Genomic DNA, 22761 nt, shown 5'->3' on the forward strand with positions numbered 1-22761 from the left:
TGGGTCTTTTAAGAGCTGTCCAATCAACCCCAATTAGGAACTCCCTTTCCAGCAATCAGCAGCAGGTGGGGCCTAGACAAGGGCAAAGGCACAACACAGAGGCAGACGGCCGGAACACACTAGGGCCGTAACACTAGATGTTAAATCATATGCTACATATTACTCAATTGATTTATGCGACATAATGCCATGCTACATACATTAGCAAAGATTAGCATCACTGCCTGTTTTCATTGTGTGATTGCGCTCGACGTAGAGCTATCACGCTACATTTTCAAATGAGTACCCTAAAAGTGAGAGTAGAGCACATTTAGTTAAAGTTGCCCTGCTGAGGTTACCCTCCTGCTCAGCTCTTTTCTAAAGCTCTGTGGCATATGGCATAAAAAGAGGACCCCCAACAACTAAGCACTCACACAGGCGCAAGTCACATGTTTGGTGACCTCTGACCTCCAGATTTGTCCTTGTCTGCAGCTGGGGATGGTCCCTGCATTCCTGTCCCATTGGTCATGAGTTCATTAACCCTCACAGAATCCAATCCACCACAAATTCTCAGGTAATTGGCTTCCAAACAAAAAAGACTAAACTTATTCACCTAAAAAAACCTACAGGCAGCCATTATCAATCAGACTGGTTCAATCCATCAAACTTGTGGTTAGTCATTGGTTGTTGTGGGTCACTGTTGACATCATTTTTGTAATAAATATCCAATAGGCTATCAGTGACTGAGGAGTAACTGAGTTATAAGTCTTTTGTAAACATTGGTAGATTAAGAAGATAAATGGTTTGCTGAGTCACAAAAGGCGTATGATCTTTGTTGTTGTTGCAGAATGTGATGAGGATTTAATAGCCTAAATGGCTAAAACACATGTGGAGACACCAGAAAGAAGAAAAAACATGTGCTTGTGTTGAGGTTAGCCCAGTCATTGTAGCATAGCTACAACAGTCTTTGCAGTCATAGTCTTTGCAGTCATATTCAGCTTTACATTTGCTTTAAACCTCTCTTTCTCCCTGCCTTCCTCTCTCTCTCTCTCTCTCTCTCCCTCTCTCTCTCTCTCTCTCTCTCTCTCTCTCTCGCTTTCTCTCTCTCTTTCTCTCTCCATTTCTAGTGATCTGTGCCGCGTAAGGATCCCTCTCCACTCCGTCTGAACGAGCCAAGGGGCCAAGAGAGAGACACTGATGTGTCGCAGAGTACCCAGCACTGAAATGAAGATGTCGGGCCCCTTGCTCTCTGAACCCACTGCCAGTTTGTTTCCGTAGGGAGCTTGTTCTCCGCACCCCCCCCCCCCCCCACCCCCACCCCCCTCCAGCCCCTCATCTCCAGGGGCAAAGCCGTCTCTCGCGCCCGGGCGACTATCTTGACTCTGAACAAATTGTAACTCCTGTGTTGATCAGTGCCTGCTGGTCGCTGGGCTCGCTGGTTATAAACGCAGATGGCTGTCAGGGGTTGCCGTCTCAGGGAGTAGCCTGGGTTCGGTATGCCTTTCATCTCCTGATAAATAGGCGGCCCGTGTTTTTTGTCTGGGGCATATTTAAATACCCATGTCAAACAGGATTTTGTCTTTCCTCCTTCCCTCCCTCCCTCCTTCCCTGTCCCTCCCTCTCTTCTTCATTTTCTACTTCACTCTGTTACACTCTCATTCTGTTCTCTACTCTCAGTTTCTCTCTATCTGGTGGGGAAAATAACAGATTGGAGGTGCGGGGCACGAGGTTGCGGCTTTCACAGCGGGTTCCGGCTCTGTTTCCATCTCCTCTTATCTGATGGATGTTTTGTTTAGTCATCGCTCACATGGGAACTTCATAAGGGCTTACTTTCACCAATTGACTTGATGTATACATGATCACACAGGCCAGGGTCAAACACTCGAGTGCTTTGCTGCGTGTGATTTCGAGAGGCCGTTCCCGAAATGTTTTATCTCATACGGGTCAGCCTGCCAGAGGGGGGGCTTTTGTTGTTTTTCTATTTTTCAAAAGAAAGAGTGGTGTTTACCGGGGAGAAGAAAATTGCTGTCTTTTCCTCTTATCTCGTCTTTTTCCCTCCCCCCCCTTTTAATTATCGGACAGGGTCACTCTCCTCTGTTTTTTTCCTTTCCTTTGACCATCACAGAAGCTACTATTTTGTTATAACCATGTGTGTGTGTGTGTGTGTGTGTGTGTGTGTGTGTGTGTGTGTGTGTGTGTGTGTGTGTGTGTGCGTGTGTGTGTGTGTGTGTGTGCTTGTGTGCGTTGGTTTGACATTGCCGTTGGCATGCACCTCCAACTTGAAAAGCGCCCGCACCTGTGATAAATACTGTCTGCCGCAATCTCTCAGCGAATCAATGAATTAAAGCCTCCTAAAACATTGATGCCCCCTCTCTGGCTCGCAGTTCTGGGCGCGAGACAGATTGCAGGTGCTTCCTGTAGTCAGGAAACGGCCTGATTAAAGAGGTCCGTCTCGTCCGGTTCCCGCCTCTCCACTCCCCGCAGCCCCATCCTAGTTTTTCACTTAAACGAGGCCCCAAAACAAGCGAGATGGAGGACACCCCAGAGACCCGGAAGCCCTCGGCCCAGGCATCATCGTCTGAACTGGGCTATTCCCCCATGCACAACGCTCACTACCTCTCTCTTTCTCTTAATCTATCTCTCCCTCTGTCTGTCTCTTGCTCCCTCTCTCTCTCTCTCTCTCTCTCTCTCTCTATGTCTGTCTCTCTCCCTCTGTCTCTCTCTATCTGTCTCTCTCTCTCTCTCTCTCTCTCTGTCTCTCTCCAGCAGCGTGTGGCAGGATGGGAGGGAGGTTAGAGGGGAAGGGAAAACACGCATGTTGCTGGGAGTGAGGTCTGTCTCTGGGAGGCGAGTGAGCAGACAGCTGACACTGGCATGTCCAAACACTTACACATACACAGGGTGTGTGTCTCTCTCTATGTGTGTGTGAGAATGAGTGTGTGCAGTGGGGAGGCTGAAGGGTGACATTCCACCTCCTCTGCCAGCATGCAGGCATACAGGCACACACACACACACACACACACACACACTCAAACACACACATGCACTGAGGCACACAGGAGGGCTTGATTGGAAACACGGCATGGTTGACAAATGGCACCGTGCTCATATTTCGCCTCTGGCGTGGCCGTGGTAATGATACTGTAATTGTGCTGCACACTCAACACTCACTTCCAATCAACGTCCATGATACGTGTGCATGAGTGTGTCTGCGTGGTGTGTGTGTGTGTGTGTGGGGGGGGGGGGGGGGGGGGGGGGGGGGCACGTGCGTGTGTGTGATTGTACGTGTGTGTCCGTGATGAGCACACAGCTGACTACACACGTCTGCAGAGCCCCATCCCACAGCAGCACACACCATGGAATCAGCAGGCAGGACACATCGCTCCAGCTACAGTCCCTCTGAACAGCACAGCAGGACAGATCACTACTGTGACTGCTGCTGCAGAGCACAGGGCGCAGAGCGCGCCACAACTCTCCACAGGGGCGCCTTCCACGGACGCAGAAAACCACTCGCGTCTGACTGATTGGCGAATTAGTGTCTGTTCAAAACCGAACACAATGGGACACCCTAAAATGAGATCTTTTCAAAAGTGTAACCACTGTTATGTTTCAATAATTAGTGTGGATAATGGGGATCAAAAAGCAACAGTACATAAACAAAACATCTGAATAGCCCTAAGCTGAGGCATAGCACTGTAAGTTTGCAGAATGAAGGAATCAGTACAAGTAACTGCGTAAGCCTGAAAAGGTTCTCCTTATAAGCCCATATGTGGTGACTGTGACACACTTGGGATAATGTCCTTCAGTGTGTCCGGACACATGTTCATAATAGGCATTCAGCTGCACATCCTGGAGCTCTGGAAGACTGCCTTGTTTATCTTTTTTTCCATATATCAGGGGGCGGGTGGTTGCGTACAGTAGATATTTTTTGATAGGCCAATCATAAAAATGTGATAAATCATAGTGTAGTGCAGTGTAGATAATAGTTCTAATCTCTCTCCTATGACCCGTGAGCAACATACCGTGTGTATGTATTTGTGTGAAGTTAAGAGTATGCTCTTTTACAGTGCCTTCTTACAACTTGTTTCTGGTAGCAAACTGCCTGGTTTTGTGTATGTTGTTTTGCTTGATACTATCTCTCATTATACCCAGGGAAATGCTTTAGCAGTTGAGATAACATTGATACACTGTACAAGGGCACCCTGTGATGTCCCAGCCATCCTTGTGTGTTATGATTATGGGGGAGCGGATAAGGATCTGTACGTATGGATGAAGTGTGGGCCAAGTTTGTACTACTTGTTCTCGATGTCGGGAGATATGTGTTTATACAAAACAGTTGATCACACTTTGTTTTGCCCCTCATTTTGCTAAGATACCCTCTTTTCTTTTCTTGAGGCCATGAAACAGTTTGACAAATTGCTATATCTTCAATCTGATGACAGGAATTGGCAGAACCTTTATGCCTTTTCAACTTCTTAAGAATGTGTACTTTCCCTCCTCTTCCACTGAAAAAATGTTACACTGGCTTAGTGGGTAGCGAGGAGCTTAGCATCCCATACTAAATGCTGTATTTGGAGGTAATGTAGGCTCTCAGCAGAAGTCCATGGAGTAAGTAGGTCACTGAATTATGCACTCAGTTATAGATGACAAACCCTGATTCAACTAAAACATATCGTCCACCGTTATGGAGTTATTACCCCCAGGTTGACAGGAGAGATTTTCAGCAACAAAGTAATTCATCCCCGCATGTAGACATTACTTAATGATGAATTAACCCAGCAACCCCCCAAAACACACTCACACACATGCACACGTACACACACACACACACACACACACCCCCGGGCAGAGTAGCCCCTTGGAAGGTTGCAGTGGCTGAATATTTCAGGAGTGACCTCTGCATGCAACGGGCAGGAATGTGAGAAATCCTAGTTGCGTGGGAGAGGCTGGCGAGCTGCTCTCTGAGCCCCGGCGTGTTTCTGGTGCTACCACTGCCCTCTGCAGGAGTGCCCGACCACAAGTAATGATGTAAGCACATTTCCCCCACAAACGGAGTGTGGTCATGTATGGGATGTGTGCGTGTGTGCGTGCGTGTGTTTGTGTGTGCGTGTGTGTGGTGTGTGTGTGTACGTGTGTGTGTAAAACAAGTGAGAAAGAGTGAAAAACAGATACACACACTTATGGGCCCAGCATCTTCTTCACTATCTCTCTCTCTCTCTTTCTCTCTCTCTCTCACACACACACACACTCTCTCTCTCACACACACACACACACTCTCTCTCTCTCACACACACACACACTCTCTCTCTCACACACACTCTCTCTCTCTCTCTCTTTCTGTCTCTCTCACTAACACACTCTCTCGCTCTCGTCGCCCACTCTTCCACTGGACTGGCAGCCTAGTCTGTCTGACGCAGCCGGCTGCAGCTCCGCCACCCTGAAGCGCGCTGATGTGTGCATCTCCTCTCCTCTCCGCTCCTCTCCTCTCCCGGCCCACACGCGCTGAGCGGAACACAGCCTCGCCACCTCATTAGCCAGCCTCTGCTGCCACGGCTCCGAAATGCAACACGACAAGGTGCTTTTTGTGGCGGGGGACGGGAGGCGGGCTTATATAACCTCAACGGCGGCGGTGGTGGTGGTGGTGGTGGACGTGGACGTGGACGCCGCCCAAAAAAAAAAAAAAAAAAAGGGAAACGAGAAGCACACCGCTGCTGTTTTTCCGCTGTGTGTTATTGCGCCGCAGCAGCACTGTCAGAGCGGTTTGAGGGTCTCCTCAGTCAGGCTGCTGAACCTGGGAAGGTCCCCTGGGTGCTGCTTTCATGGAGAGACGCTGGATGAGGGAGGAGGGGGGGGGGGGGGGATGTTACGGGTGTTGCAGAAGGTGGGGGTAGTTTGGGGGTTGGGGGGGTTGAAAGTCCTTCAGAGGGAACACAGATGAGAGAGAGAGAGATGGGGTTGGGGGTTGGGGGGGTGGGTGGTGAGGATTTGGTGAGCTGAGCTGGCGACCAGGAGTCAGTGAGTGAGTGAGTGTTGCTGGCAGGGTTCACATTCCTGCTCTAAAGTCTCGGTGCGCTCTAATGGCCTGGAGCTCAGGATGAAACCAGGAACAAGCCCAAGGGGCTCATGTTTCACAGCAACAGTCCATAGTCTGAAAATGTGTGTGTGTGTGTGTGTGTGTGTGTATGTGCCTGTGTGTATGTGCATGTGTGAGTGTGCTCTTTCAGAACATAATGTACACGAGGGAGTGTAGGTGTTGATTCCATATACTGCAAGATGAGGGACATACCATGCATTGAAGATGTGTGTGTATGTGTGTGTGTTTATGTGTGTCAGAGCATATATTATGCCTCTGTGGATTCAGAACATGCTGTGCATGTACCCACATTCTCTCTCTCTCTCTTTCTCTGTGTGTGTGTGTGTGTGTGAAAGAGGGTGTGACCAAGTGTATGATAATAAATATTCTGCAGTCAGTTTGATCATTTGTGCATCTCCAAATCCTCTCTACTGTAAGCACCTGAAGTGAATAGTGAATGTGTGTGTGTGTGTGTGTGTGTGTGTGTGTGTGTGTGTGTGTGTGGGCTAAAGCAACTGTAGCTCCTCTTTAGGAGTGTGTGTGAGCGTGTGACAGATCATGCTTCAAGGCTGCCGGGCGCAACTCGGAGGTCTAGCAGCACCACTCAGAGAGGCCCACGGGGTCCTGAGCCACTAATTAACTAATTACTCTCTTAATTGGACATGTTCAGTGTGGTTCTCCCTCCCAGTCCTGGCTCTTTTAGATTTGTCTCTCTCTTTTCCCACATTCTCCAATGGCCTCTTCTATTTTTTTCACTTGATACATCATTACAGTTTTATTTCTCAGTCTGGCTGCTTATAGCACTAAATGCACATTTTATTCTCAAAGAATATCTTTATTTCCCTCTTGACATTCATGCTTTTGGTGTTGCCAGAGCGTATAATTACACACTATGATTTCCCACATCATGCTTCAGATCGGAAATAAATTAATGAATTGGAGCGCTGATGATGAATTTATTTTAATATTCGATAATTGAATAGCTATTCAATGAATGGCTATATGTGTAGCAATAAGTGCCAATGAGGTTTCCATCTAAGTATGAAGTTGTGAACACAGGCCAATGTTCTATACATTCTGCTCTTGTATTTCCAGTGTTTGGTCTCCAGACAGGTTGCATTTGTACTGCTACATTTCTCCATATTTCCAGTGTGACTGAAGGAGCTGCCTTGGAGACTGGTGGTCACATCTGCGGTGCCTGAGAGAGAGAGAGAGAGAGAGAGAGGGGAGATGCTGTACAACCGGGGCCCCTACTGAGACCCATCATCCGGAACCCCACCCCTCTGTCCCTCCTTCCTCTCCTCTCCTCTCTCTCTCCCTCCCTCCATCTCTGGGCGGTGACAGCAGCTGCTGGGGGATCTGGAGAAGAAGCAGCTGCTGTGGGAATAGGGGTGGCGTGGGGTGGGGTGCGAGGGTTGGGGCAGGAGGGGGCAGAGATAGAGCTAATGCAGGCTGCCAGAGCCCTGCCCTGCCCTAGCCTGCCTCACTCTCAATAGAATGGCATCCTCACCACTTAACCACCCAAAACAGCAACCCACTAACACACACACACACACACACACACACACACACACACACACACACACACACACACACACACACATACACACACACGCACATACAGGCCTGATCAGCCCACCTGCCTACTTATAAATACCCAGCATGCTTGCAGATACAGACATACTGACAAACCGAAACACACACACACACACACACACAAACACACACACACACACAAACCTTCCCATCCACCCTAGCCTAGCCCTGCCTTGATATGTTTTGTTCATAAACACCCACAATGCACACACACACACACATACACATGAGGAGAAAAAGAGATGCAGACACAGAGAGAGTGATACATGAACACAAATACACACACACACTACACAAACATACACACACTACACACACTACACAAATACACACACAAACACACACACTACACACACACAAACACACACACTACACACACACAAACACACACTACACACACACAATACACACACACACTACACACACACAAACACACACGCTACAAGTACTTGCTTGACTCGAGGGCATCATTTGATGCACTGAGATAGAGGAGGGCTGCTTTGTGAAAGAGGAGGAAAAAAGAGAAGGTGTAATATAATAGGAGGCCTGCTGAAATGGTGTATGTGTGTGTGTGTGTGTGTGTGTGTGTGTGTGTGTGTGTGAACACACTGTGTTCTCTTTATATCCCCTCTGCTTTGCTAGTCTCAAGGTTTTGTGCCCTGGGCAATGTTAACTGCATTTTCTCTGCCTGAAGGTGCAGTGAGATCATTATGTTTGTAGACCAAAAGCAAGATCTATGGGAGCTTTCATTTAGTCTCCGTGCAAGAATGTACGACCATTATTTTGCTCTTTTTAATGCAAAGCAAACACTCCATTTTTTCACAAACAAGATTCATTGAGTTTGTGTTGTGAGGGGCGCGGGGGAGGCTGTACTTCAGCGCTGGGGGTCTGGCAGGGGCAGGCAAGGACAGGCTGTTTGGCTGCATTGACTCATCAGAAAATCATCTCGGACGTGAGCTCATGCTGTTATCTATCTGCACCGGCTGGCCGGCTGGAGCCACGGCAACCGGACTTCCGGTTGCTGATGCAGAGGAGGGAGGCAGGGAGATCTCCCTTCACACCTCTGCCTGTGCACTCCCATCTTCCAGCTGAGCAGTCTCCTGTAACCTCCCACCACCGCACATCCAACCCCAACCCCACCCCACCCCACCCTGCACTGCCGCCTACGCCTCTTTCCCCTGTCTCCCTCACCTCAGAATCCAATTTGCTCTTGTACCCTCTCTCTCAATCTCTCCCTCCCTCGCTCCTTCTCTCTCTCTCTCACACACACACATGCTCCCTCCTTTCCCCCTCCCTTGGAGGAATTAGGTCCCTCTTCACCAACCCCACCCTCTCTTCCTCTCTCCTTTTCTCTCTCTCTCTCTCTCTCTCCATTCTGTGCCTCCTCTCACTCTCACTCCAGAATCCAATTTGCTCTCTCATCCCCCCCTCTCCCTTCTTCTCCTCCACCCACCTTGCTCTTTCTATCTCTCCGTCATCCCCTCATCCTGCTACTCTGTGCTTTTCATCCTGTCTCAACCCCACTGTCCTTTCTTCCTTCAAGCACATGTACTATTCCTCTTTTCCTCTCATCCCTCAATTTACCCTGTTCTTCCCCTCTCTGTCTCCTTCCCTCGCTCTCTATCTGGGGGTTGATGGAGGAGAGTAGCATTGCCGCATCTGTGTGTGTCTATGTGTGTGTGTGTGTGTGTGTGTGTGTGTATGTGTGTGTTTGTGTGTGTGTGTGTGTGTGTGTGTGTGTGTGGGAACATGGCGGCTGTGTGTAGTGGTCTTGCCCTGGGGGTCAGTGGTGTGGCTTGGTCTATTGCAGGCCTCAGGAGCGTGTGCTGTTGCAGGGAGCAGATCCAGGGAGGGGTCACGGAGGTCAGCGTCATTCAGAGCCAGGGCAGCGTCTGAAAGGTGGAGGAGAGGGAGGGGGCAGCGCACAGAGAAAAGGGCTCTTGTTCCGCAGGTTACAAAAGCCAGAGCCCAGCATTCCTAAATAATCGATCATCTCCTCTCTCTCTCTCTCTCTCTCTCTCTCTCCTCTCTTTATCTCCCTCTCTTTCTCTATATCCCTTCTCTCCCTCTCTTCTCTCTCTCTCTCTATCTCCCTCTCTTTCTCCATATCCCTCCCTCTCTTCTCTCTCTTTTCTCTCTCTCTCTCTCTGTCCCTCTGAGCAACTCTGTATTCGTGTACCCACTGAGCTGTTAAATATGTGCCCGAGGTAATGCATGCTGATATTTATTTCATTTAATAAAATAGATTTCCATTGCATCTCCTCATGCTTTTTATTTTTAATATAGCCATACTCCATTTGCATTTCTTGGTGCATGTCTTGCACAGGATGAAGACAAGTGACAACTTTCCCCGTTAATTAGCTTGTGCTAGCCTGCGCCCTTTACTGTTTTCCTGGCTCTTCCCCTGTAAAGGTTAATATTCAGTTCAGTGCCACCAGCCGTCAGACAGACAGTGTCTCAGAGATCATATTGATCCGCTGACATCATAGGCCACTGACATGGCATTTTGTGAGTGTCCTGCGCTGTAGAGACCATTACTGCCCCAATGATATCTGCTGTCTTCCCATTCAGAAGGCTCCATGGATCCTATTGAAGCCTGTTTGCTAAATAAGCCATTTAGGCCGCGCATTTATCTAAAATTCTCTTTTCAGTACAAACAAGAGAGAGAGAGAGAGAGAGAGAGAGAGAGAGAGAGAGAGAGAGAGAGAGAGAGAGAGAGAGAGAGCCGGGAGCGTGTTTTGGGGATCAGGCGAGAAAAAGAACCCTCTCCATGTTTCTATTTAATGGAACATTATGTAATTTAGTTTCCAGAAAACATAAGGAATGGCGGCAGATTCCATCTGATAAGCTGATGGTTTTCCCCTCCTCCTCCTCCTACCCTTCGTATCTCTGCAATGGAGGCTTCTTGCCTTTATCTAGTCTATTAATCAGAGTATGTATTTCATCTAAAGGAAACAATAGGCTTTGGTGATCACATTGTGGAGTGCTCTGCCCCCTTGTGTGTCTTGCTAAGATCTTGGTCAGTGATAGGAAATCTATACAGAATGAGAGGCCAGTTTCTTCCCTCGGACCAAGTGGATTTCATTAAGAGAGCCGGGGCCAGCGCCCCAGAAGTGAGCACCTACACTTTCCCCAAGCTGTCAGACGGAAGGGGAGATAGTAAGGACACTCGCTCTCTTCCGTCCTTTCCCTCTCTATCCTTCTTTCTTTTTCCAATTCTATTGGGTGGGTATGGGTAGTGTGGGTGTGGGTGGGGGCATTGGGTGGGGAGCTTTTCTAAGCATGGGTTTTCACGTGATGAAGGGCCACACTAATGACGTGACACTTTTCAGAGGCTCAGTATTGCTAGAAGATCTGCTCATTATCTGGACACATTAAATTCACTCACCCCCAGTCTCTCTCACACACACATACAAAGACCTGAACACAATGTGAACTAATCATTGGGTCCACCAACACTGTTTGACTTACAACTGGACAGACTATTGATGCAAGTGTGTCAGAGTCTTTTTTATATATTATTTACAATTTGTACTTTGCATGAAATTGCCAGTGACCCCCCTACACTGCGGGTTTGCAGGGAGCCTCATTTATTCTTTCGATGTGCTGTATCAGAGCTTAGTGGGCTGCAATTAATTCACTGCCTCTAGGGCCTCCCGGGCATTGTGTGCGGGGTCAGTCTGGGTCACTCCAGATTTTCTCTTCTCTCTCCTTCTCCTTGGTTGTCTTTCTCCCTTTTTTCCCTCTGAAGTAAGTAAGCAGTTGTAGGTTTGTTTTGGATCCAGAGCGCCAGGTCTAATTCTATCTAGCAGCTGGTCCTTTTCACTCGCTGTTTACTTTTGAATGCTAAATCTGCCCTGTGCTCATAAAGACATCTTTTGGGCTTTCGTTGACCCAATCTAACAATCAAGAAGGGCCTAATTAAAAGCAGTCGAAAGGCTCCTTTTTTGAAAGGGAGGAGAAAAACTAAATTTCAACGGTCAAGCAGGCAGGGAAAGTAGCACTTTTATGCATTCAATTTGGTTGCCCTGAATTTCACAAATTATGTCATTCAGATGTTAAGCTTCCTCACCTAGTACTTATCTGTGATTTAATTTCACCAACACAAATACACATACACTCATATACACATTGCGTGCGCACACACACACACACACACACACACACACACACACACACACACACACACACACACACACGACACACCACTCAAGTAAAGAAGCCAGTCTGGTCAGTGCTGCCGCCTTTGCATATGGGACTTGTTTGTCGAATGCTGTGTCATCAGACCTCTTTTGCCCCTGAGCTAAGTCTAAACACAGCACTTTGTGGCTGCGACGCCATCTGTCAGAGGGAGGGAATCCGACTTGCCATCCAAAGAGCATACAGCGGTGGTGTTTTAAGCCCGCCCGCCCGCGCCTCACTCTCTCTCCCTCTGTCATGGAAATGCCACCACTGAGTAACGTCCAATCCTAATCCCACTTCACAGCTGAGTAATGCTCGGGCCTAATCCCGAGCCACAGCTGGTTTTAGGGGCACTGTCACAAACACACACACACACACACACACACACAAACACACAGACACACACACACACACACACACACACAAACACACACACACACACATGCACACACACACACACACACACACACACACATGCACACACACACAGATTGTCCCTTATCTGAGTGAGTATGTTTACAGGGCAACATGTGTCGAGTGTCTGGCTGGGGCTAAAGTGGAGATATGCTCCTATTTTCCCAGCAAAAGTGGTGTGCATTTCCTCAGCAGAACAGATCAGGCTATTCATGCTTATGGTAATGAAATGTAACCCAATGCCACATGCTTTTTCTTTGCCCCAAATGTGATTAATTCATTTCTCAAAGAAAAGTAAGTTATGGTCGGTAATTTGAACTCGTGTTTGGTTACATTAAATGTGGCTTTGATTAAATGTAATAATGCCCTGTATAACATCTGTATATGGGAGACATTTTAAAAGGATCAGCATTAGGAATGCTATAGCAGCTTGGCACACAAGTCAGATCTCGCCGACTATTTTCTTTTTTTATTAATGGCTTATGTAACACATCAAACACATTACCATTTAAGTATTGCCACAAATGGCTGGGATACTGTGCCATAAATTAAACCTGTCTAACATATGAGATATTGTACCTCTGGGTTAGAGTTTAGGGGAAAAAAGTTTCAGAAAATTACAGGGAGCTACTTCAAGCAGGAGCTTTGACCAGACAAAAAACAAATAGAAACTTTGCCTGGGAGAAAAGAAAGAGCCTTGTGATGTCAGTTTAAAAGCACCTGCCTGTCTGTGTCAGAAGACCTGCAGAGAAAATTTAATTCTGCTATTTCATACTTGATTGCAGAGATTTATGTGAGGTGATTACTCTGCTGTGTCTGCCAACCCCAGCAAGGATCAATTCTTTCAATCAATTCCACTTCTTAAGAGGATAGTTGAGATTACCAGGATGTGGCCTACTGTGGACAAGGGACCATAATGCTCTTAATAGGTCACTAAAATGTGTGTTAGAGGCTCTGTCAATGTCCGTTGGATGAATCCTTGGAGAGATCTTCTTCCCTCCTTCTCTTGGCTGAGAACACAGTTGGAGGGGGGGTGTGGAGGGTTATTTGGAGGTGGACACTACTGTGCTGTGAGTGGAAAGTTTTAGATAATATCATCTATCCAGAGAAACAATGTCAGCGCATGTATAAACAATCAATAATTATGTTATGCACCGCAGTATTTGTCGATGCTTGGCCCGTAGTCAGAGTTGAGTCCAAGGGGCAAGAAAAAAAGTGGGTGGGGGTTGGGTATTGGAAAGTTTCTGGAAAACAACAATAACCGAGCACGTTTATCCATCAAGATAATAAGTCATTCACAGGGCACCATTATTGAAGAGCAGAGTTCCACCCAGTGGGATGCTGGGCCAGGGTATTTGTTTTCCATTAGCCTTATAGTGCTCGTCTATGGGCTGCATGTGTGAGGAGCTCTGCGCTCCTCATGTCCAACCTTAATCGACTGCCTCTGACAATGTGTGTGTGTGTATTTGTGTGTAAATACATTTGGTGAGTGCATGTGTGACTGTGTGCATGTTGTGAGAAAGGTGTGTGTGTGAGAGAAAGAGGGCAAAGTTTGGTTAGTAGTCAAGCTTTCACAAATTACACCATTAGATAAGAGCTGGAGGGTGAGTGAGTGGACTGAGGAGGTTATCCCCCAAACACACAGTGTGTGTATTTAACACTGGCAACAGGCAGGAAAAAGCAAACCACACTCAGCAAAGGGGCAGCGGCTGAAACAAAAACCCTGACCCTCCGCTACCACCACAGAGCCTCTCTCACAGAGACGCCTCCAGCCAAGGGGAAAGGCCCCTGTCCGGCTCTCTGAACACGGTGGCCATGACACTTCCAGAGCCAACCCACGCGTGCCAGTTTCATTCAGTTCCCATAGACAGAGGCAGACCCAGCCAAGCAGCCAGACACGCCAGGAATGACCCGCCGCTCGCCTGAGAAAACAAACCCAGCTGATACCAAGGTATCATTATGTGCGTGTGAAGAGAAATGAAACATATATGGTTTTCTTCACTTTGTGCGGTTTTGATTGATTTACGACCATCCGACTTGAGACGTGTTGATCTCTCTGTGGCAGTAAATCATGCACTTGGTCTCCCACGGCCTCTAGTAAACGAAGGAAACTGTAAAACATTAAAGCGGCAAAGTTGTGAAAAAAAAAATTGTGCATTTCATTCTTTCGCCAATACCAAGCCCATACCTCTTAGCCATACAATTAAAATGCTTTTGATTTAACCCTGGGCCAGTAGTCTGCTTCTCGACATGAAAGCCAGACTTTCAGTGTCGGTTGTATTTTCAGACATGTTAATCCTGGTTTCTGATGACTCTGCCATTCAGTTTCTATAGAAGTTCCGTCTGGATCCTGCCCTGGCCATAAATAACCACTGTGGCTTTCTAAGATATTTTTCCTTTGTTTCTGGAAAGTTCCAATCATAGGCAGACAACAACATCGGCACTGGCTGAAACACATCCAACTCGCCAAACCAAAAAGCTTAGCCTACAACATATTTCCTCAAGAACTGTTTTTCTTTTTTCTGTCTGATTGCCAAACGTTGACGTGGTAATAATAATTTTTTATGCTCCATATATGACTCCTTTCACACAGACTGTCACTGAGCTCCACAACACCCACAACACCCACACCTCTTAGAACTGCACAGAAAGGGTTCTGATTAGCATGAGAAAAGGGTCCATGCAGACAACGGTATGCATTATGTATTCAGTGAGTTTGTATGAAATGCAGCCCCTGTCACGCCAGCAGCCCTGTAATCTCATGGCAGTATTTCAAACTGCTTGGCGGAACCCTCTGGAATGAATGCGCATACAACATACATAAAGAAGTAGCCATGCCCCCATTATAATATACATCAAATGTAAGGAGGAGATGCCAAAGATGTCAGTGGAAGGCTGAGGTAACTGTCTGCCAACCGATGCTGCCTGCTCTATGTTAATGAGACCAGGTTGTTTTGCATTTGTGTGTGTGCTTCTGTTTGTGCATGTGTGTGTGTTGTCTCTGTGTGTGTGTGTGTGTGTGTGTGTGTGTGTCTGTGCTTCCAAGGAAGACTGGCACACGAGTGCAAAAAAAGCCGTAAACAAAACATTTGTTTCTTCAGACTTCACCCAGCAAATTAGATATTATGATGCTGCAACCCCCTCCCCTGCTCCAGCTAAGTGAAATAAAATGAAATGATAAATAAAAATAAAACTCAATAGGATGCTGCTACGTCAAATTAAGTAACAAGTTAGAGTGGCTCTTTCTTATCCAACCCCACAGCATTAATGAATTCAATAAATGCAGATAAATGTCATAATGTTGTCAGGCTACTGTATAGAATGCTAAAATATTGTGATAGAATATATTAATATTTAAAATTGTTTTTCTCCATAGAATGTTCTTCAGTGGAAAAGTTTTTCTTTCACATCAAGAAGTTATCACTGGGTGTGAATTCATGACTAATTATTGAATTTATTCTTGATGCAATTGCCTGACCCAGTGAATTATGCTTATTTATCAGCATACAGTATGTCACCTTTCATGCTTACACCATTCCATTGCTAATTTGATGGAAGGTAGCGTACCAAATATAAACCAATTTAATATGAAAACTTGTGAAAAGCGCATGTGGATATAGAATAAGCACAACAGACCTGTACCTGAGGTATGCTTTGAGATGCATATATTGATATATCATTGCATGCTAAAATATATGGAAAAGAGTAGAAGTAAAAATGCATTTGTTGTGAAGCAAATCTTTTTCTGGTTAAAAACTAGTGATAACTAGTGAAAACTACTAAAAAGGCAGTCAAAAACTAATACCAGAATCAGCTGGCATGCTTACTATCTGTCTTATCAAAGGTCTTTAAAGTGGAGTTTGTACAGCTTACACATGCAGTCAGATGCATGACAGAAAAGTGAGTTGAAAAGTCAGTCAGGGGTGGGGGATGGGTATTGCTGTGCATGCGCTTATCAAGAGGTGATAACTAAGCATCCGTTATATTTTAAGAAATCGTGGAAAATGTTGTTGTTAAGTCCAACTTCACGGGCCCAACAAATATTTGGTCAAAACATTTTTACTAGCGTAGCCAGACGATTTTTGCAACTTATAAGCCTTGTCACCATCACCTCCATTTTATTGAGGACAAAGATCTTAGAGCGTAGCGCTCTATAATCTTTGTGTCTTATAGTGACATAGCAGGTGGTCAGATGAAAGCTTTTTACATGTTGGTGTGGTTAGACCCGAACTCCAGAACTGCATAGCATAGGCAGCTGGTCAGAATGTTTGAAGTGATATCGATCCTTCACATGACCATAAACCAAAAAATTATGATAGCAGTAGGGGTTGCCTATAAAAGCATGTTTCAAAGAATGCATAAATTGTTGCATATTATCTTTTGAAAGCAGCTCATTATCAAGAGTAAAGGGATGAACCTGGTTAATGTCTGTTGAACAGTTATGCTACACTTAAGACATTGATCACAGTGATTACCATGCTGTATTATGTATTGTAATAAAAGTCCACAGAAGATGGATTAAAAAGAAAAGCAGACTTTTGATACGATTGAGCAACTTTATGAAATTGAGCTGCCTTAAATCCTCAGTCGTATCCTCAGATCGCCTCATTTCACTAAGACTTAGTCTTCCTTTCTGCAGACATGTCCACACAAAGACCACTGTGCAGTCGTTATGTTTGTTTAGTCTGCGAAGCTCATATTTTAATAAAGCGCTTATCCCGTGGGGATGCTGCTATATTGGCATTGGCCTCCGCAATTAATCCATACTTTGTAAGTGTATAATCATTCATCACAGGCAGGTGCTGGTGATAGACCATTTGAGTGCAGGGGGGGGCCTTGCCTTTGTCAGCGCGAGAATGGCGCCGACGACAGCGCGGCACGGCTGTCATCGGCTGTCACATGTTGCGCTTTGACGCGCGGGCGGGCGGGCGGGCGCTCTGGCAGCCACCATGCGTTGCGGGCGGACGCCTGCGCTACTAAACAACGACGTGTTTACAGGCCAGGACAGATACAGACAGACAGAGAGAGAGAGAGAGAAAGGGAGAGAGACGCCAGCGTCAGATTGGACAGCCAAATTCATGGCGCCTTCCCTCCGGCAGGCCGCGGCTTAAATCCTGTGCCTGCATAGACAGCTTTTCCCCTTCTTCTCCCCCCCCCCACCTTTCCCCCTCCTTTCCCTTTGCTCTGTGGTGTTCTGATCTATTTTTTCGCTCTTTGCTTTGCTGTGTCCAGCAGGGATGTTTTTGAAGTGCTGATCCTGTTGAACTCAGTGTGACAGCAGCACAACATGCCGTGGCACACACATGGGCCCCTCTGCATACGGATGGAAGATCCCAGGTGCATATAGATTGGGGGAGAACTAGGATGCATCATGTCTGCTCAGGCTACCAAACAGGTAAACAGCCTTCCATCCCTTTACCTCACACACATTCATTCCTTGGATTTCTCTCTGCAGAAATCAACAAAAACTTTGATTTGAGCGGCCTCTTTTGTAGATTAGCAGGGAGGGGTGGTCGCTTTGATGAATGTGAGCACCCCGTAAGCACTTTTTCCTGCATACAATAAAACATGGTGACTGTTTGATGCGTCCGTGTAAGATTTCCAGGCATCTCTGCAACCTTTGCAGTTTACCAACACCGAAGAAAACAGATGAGAGGCCACCGTGAGTTATTGGATTTTAGATTCACTACTCACTCCGGCAGGGTTTTTACTGTGGGGCCTTATGCACGCGCGTGGCTTTAAGAGGTATTCTAATGTCACTCCAAGGAGCTGCATCCCAGGGCTAATTACCGGGACACCCTTAACAGCAACGTCAGTATTGATTCCAGTGAAAGTAGTTTGGAGAGGGGCGTTGTCTCTGCCACCCATGTCTGTCGTGCAAGAAACCCATGGCAATTTTCTCTAGTTGCTCTTAACAACAACAACCCAGAAAGAATGACTCGGCGAAAAAATGAAATAAATATGGCGAGACGAGCTACATCCTCATGGTCGGCACACACACACAGACCCGTTTTCCATTCCGTCCGATTTTTCTAACCCCCGTCACGCCTGCGGGATTTCAGGCTCTGGGGCAAACCTCTGACATGCATTTGGCTGGATCCCGTCGTGTCACCGGGGTGTCTGAGCAATCTGCCGCTGCCGGATAATTGCTGCATACAATGTAAGCATGGGCCAGAGGAGACGAATCGCTCAATACACAATCAAGCAGGAAAGAGTGGAGCCGCGTGTGTCCCCATTAATGCAGACCAACAGCCGTGCTGATTGTGGCTGCACTCTCAACTCAGCACACACGCAAACACACACACACACACACACACACACACACACACACACACACACACACACACACACACACACATATACATATACACATAAACACCCTACCCCACCGACTGGAAAATGCCCCTCACTGTTGATCAACACATATTGATTTTCTCTCTTTCTAATTGGACTCAAGTTAATTACAAGCAATTAAAATCATGAATGATACATAAGTACACCTGCTTTGGCCGAGGCTGGCTGTGCCACCGGGCTCCACTCCCCTGGTTGCCCCCCCACAACCCCCCTCCCTGCCGCCCCCCGCCAACCCCAACTACAACCACCCCCACCTTCACCATGTCTTTGTGTGCCCCAGGACCAGAGAAAATAATTGGGCCTGCTTAAATCGTTTCCCCTCGGCTGGCCGCTCAGCTGTGGTCAACTGGGCGGATTTTCATTCCTGGGGAAATCTGGTTTACCTGGACTTATCTCCCTGAATCAGCCCCTGAGCTAGGCTGTGGTTTGTGGTGGAGGAGAAGAGGACAGAGGAAGGAGAGAGAGAGAGAGAGACAGAGAGAGAGAGAGAGATAGAAGGAGAGAGAGAACAAAAACAGCTCCTGCTATCTCCCAGCCCCTAGCTCCATGCTGCATTCCGTTTGATCAGCGTCGAAGTTCAGTGGAGCATTGCGCTCACCTTTTGGCCTCTCTATCCTGTGTCTGAGTGGAAACTCGACTCAGATGCTGCAATAACAAGAGGAAATGAAGGAAGTTTTGTCAACTTGCACCTCGTCCAGGGTCATCCGGTGATCCCGGGCGCTAGCCAGTCAGCCAGAGAGCGCATCTTATGGTCTGTGTCTTCTCTTACCTCTCAATGAGACATAAGAAACATGGTGTAACTGGCCATAATAATGGAAAACAGAAGTGATATAATAGTAGACTTTGAAAAACATGTCCTAGTGATTAAGTGCCCATGTCTGGTTTTGAGCTAATATCTTTCATTAAAAAGTAGTAAAAATTAGCCGTACCATCGTACCATCAAGAAAACTAAAAAAAAAAAAAATACAATTACAGCATTTCCATTCCATCCAGATTTTAAAGTAGTTCTAATTTCTGAATGACAATTAATCCTTCTACCATACATAGGCATACACATTCTCAATCTCATACACTCTACATCAAGAGTTGCCAACCCTCAGTCCACAAACTGCATGCGGCTCTTTAGCCTCTCTCTATTGGCTCCCTGGTTTTGTATAAAAATGGAAATAAATAAAATATTGTTTACGATTTGCTTTGATTGTTGGGCTTTAAGCTATCCTTATGTTATTAGCCTGAGAAAATATGTAGCCTGCCCTGAACTCCCGAGTAAAATGTGTAAAACTCATAGAAATGTCATATGTCACATCCTTGCATCCTTTTAACAGACTCTGGTCGCTTGAGTGGTCTTTTCCCAAGCTAGCAATGGTGCCAAAATCATCAAAAATATAAGTCATGGAGTAAAACAGATCAATTTAAAGTGCTGAGACAAATTGGTTTGCTTTCACCACCACTGCAACTGAATTACCGGAATGTCTGATCTGCAATGTGCAATGCAGATGTGGATGACATCTCAGAAGTAGATGATTCAGAGAGAGAGCATATCTCCATTTTGGCCAAATGCCATGCCATGCAACATTGCAAAAGTTAAAGTTGCCCAGTGAATCAAAACTACCGCAACATTCAGTGGATTCTTCTCTTATCTATGCTACAGCTTTCCGCCAACTTTCATGAAAGTCGGGCTGGTAGTTTTGTGCAATCCTCAGGGAAACAAAGAAACTGCCTTCAAGATAACATGCTATTTGAGCACTGAGCAGGAATGTCAAAGTCAATACATGCATACATAGCAAAGCAATATAGATGCAGGTCATAATTGTATTGTTATGATTATTATTACGATTGTTTTTATTATAATGTGGAGGAACAGTTTGAGCAAGGTAGATGGGAATTTGGGATGAGAACCGTTAAGAATCAACATAAACACACTCCAGTCTATCTGGGACAACATTCTGGCCTGCCATCCAATGGTTTAAAAGCTAATTCAGACTAATAGGTTGAAACTTACTTGTATTTAAAGAGTTTAAATATTTTGGTGGCCCCTAGTAAGATTTTTAACAATTACTTCTAGTCAAAAACTGGTTCTTTTGAAGGTAAAGATTGCCGATCCTTGTTCTACATGTACCAACATGGTTTACAGTCTCTGAGCTATAGGCGCACACTCACTGCAATACACTTCAGTCTATCTGGGACAACATTCTGGCCTGCCATCCAATGGCTTAAAAAAATATATGTGCCAAACCCTAATTCAAGTGATGTTTAAAAGCTAATTCAGACTAATAGGTTGAAACTTACTTGTATTTAAAGGGTTTAAATATTTTGGTGGCCCCTAGTAAGATTTTTAACAATTACTTCTAGTCAAAAACTGGTTCTTTTGAAGGTAAAGATTGCCGATCCTTGTTCTACATGTACCAACATGGTTTACAGTCTCTGAGCTATAGGCGCACACTCACTGCAACTTCATTTCATGCTAAATTAACATGTAAACAAATAATTCTGCATTCTAATTCAGCATCACATGGAATTTAACTCTTGGTGCAGTGAAACTTGGCTGAGCAAGGATTTCTGACTCACTAAGCACTTTGTTTGCATAATATTTAGGCTGCTAGTATGCTGTTTTGGATGAATTGCCAGCACTCTGGTAATTGGATTCATTAATCCAATAAGTGGCTGTGTTTTTACACACAGATTTACACTACACTGGTATGCTGTCTCAGTTCCTAAGCAAGCGCTCAAATCAGACACGTGTTTAGCTATCAGTGATTTACATGTGTAGCTCATCCAAAATCATGATTTGTATCTCCAATGTAAACAGCCAGGCTAGAGATGCAACCGCCCGAGTCCTTTACAGGCAGGGCAGGCTGTAAATTATTTATTTTAGAGAGGGGATCCCACTCACCGCTCTCCCTCCCCCTCCCCCATTCTCTCTGTCATAGGAACAGAAGCCCTTTGGGAGCGGAAAAAGCTGTTTTTCATGTGGTGATCAGTCACTCTGCAGATAGACAGCGAGAGCGAGCAAACACTGTGCTGAACTGCTGCATTAAATGTCCGTATGTAAAAGTCTATCTTTCTCTCTCTCTCTTTCTCACTTCCACTCTCACTCACTCCCTCGCTCTCTTTCTCATACCTAATTAAACATTAATTTGGAGAAATGCAACCTAAAAAAAATAAACACCCATAAACTCTTGTTTTTGATCTTTGGCCAGTCTTTGCACAGCTTGCTTTGCAAGGGGGATTTGGCCCTGAGACGATCTGACCTGTGAAGGCAGTGGAGGTTTTGATGTGCTTAGGGAGAAATCCAGCCCATAATTTAACCTTTTCACCCCCTCACTGCTCCCACTCAAACCCCATATTAAAGCTTAATTCTCTGAATGAACAGGCATGCTTGGGCCAGGGTGGTGGTGGTGGGTGTGGGTGGAGAAGATGGGGGGGGGGGTAAGAACACATGTGATCCACTGCTTTTTCCATGCCGACTCACCAGCAACAAGCAAAAAAAGATGGATGTCTGCAGCCTGAGCAGATTTATTTATTTTTCTTTTCCGATTAGCCTGCTTTAAAGGCAGCCAGGCGCTGTGCTGTTTCCCCCCCACTCTGCTATCTCCTAGTCTGAGTGACTGTGTTGCCTCCCCATGTGGGCGTCAGTGTGAGAACCCCAGTTATTTCATCTACACTAGGCTGCACATGATAATTAAACCATGGGGGCTGGGGAAGGTAGGTTACATCTTTAAGTAATAACCCCTCCTCTCCCACTCTCAACACACACACACACACACACACACACACACACACACACACACACACACACACACACACACACACACACACACATACTGACTCCCCCAGCCAACCACCCCCACCTACCAATCCCACCGCAGGCTGTGGGAATTTTCTTTAGTCACAGTCTACTTGCCAGGTAAACAAGCCTGAGTGGAGGGTGAGGATCAGAGAGGAGTCGGAGCGAATGAAACAGGGGAGGATGTAAATGGATTTCTCACCGCACCTCTGCTCCCGCCACCAATGTGCCACTCCACTAACGAGTCAATCCCAGACCCCAGGAAACCCAAGGCTCTCAGAGAGGGGACTTTTTTTTTTAGTAGGGGGAAACGAGTTCTGCACACAAACACACCCCTCCCATCTACCCCTCTACCACAACACTTCCCAACAACCCC

Source organism: Alosa sapidissima, chromosome 19, assembly GCF_018492685.1.
Source record: "Alosa sapidissima isolate fAloSap1 chromosome 19, fAloSap1.pri, whole genome shotgun sequence".
NCBI classification, from domain to species: domain Eukaryota; kingdom Metazoa; phylum Chordata; class Actinopteri; order Clupeiformes; family Clupeidae; genus Alosa; species Alosa sapidissima.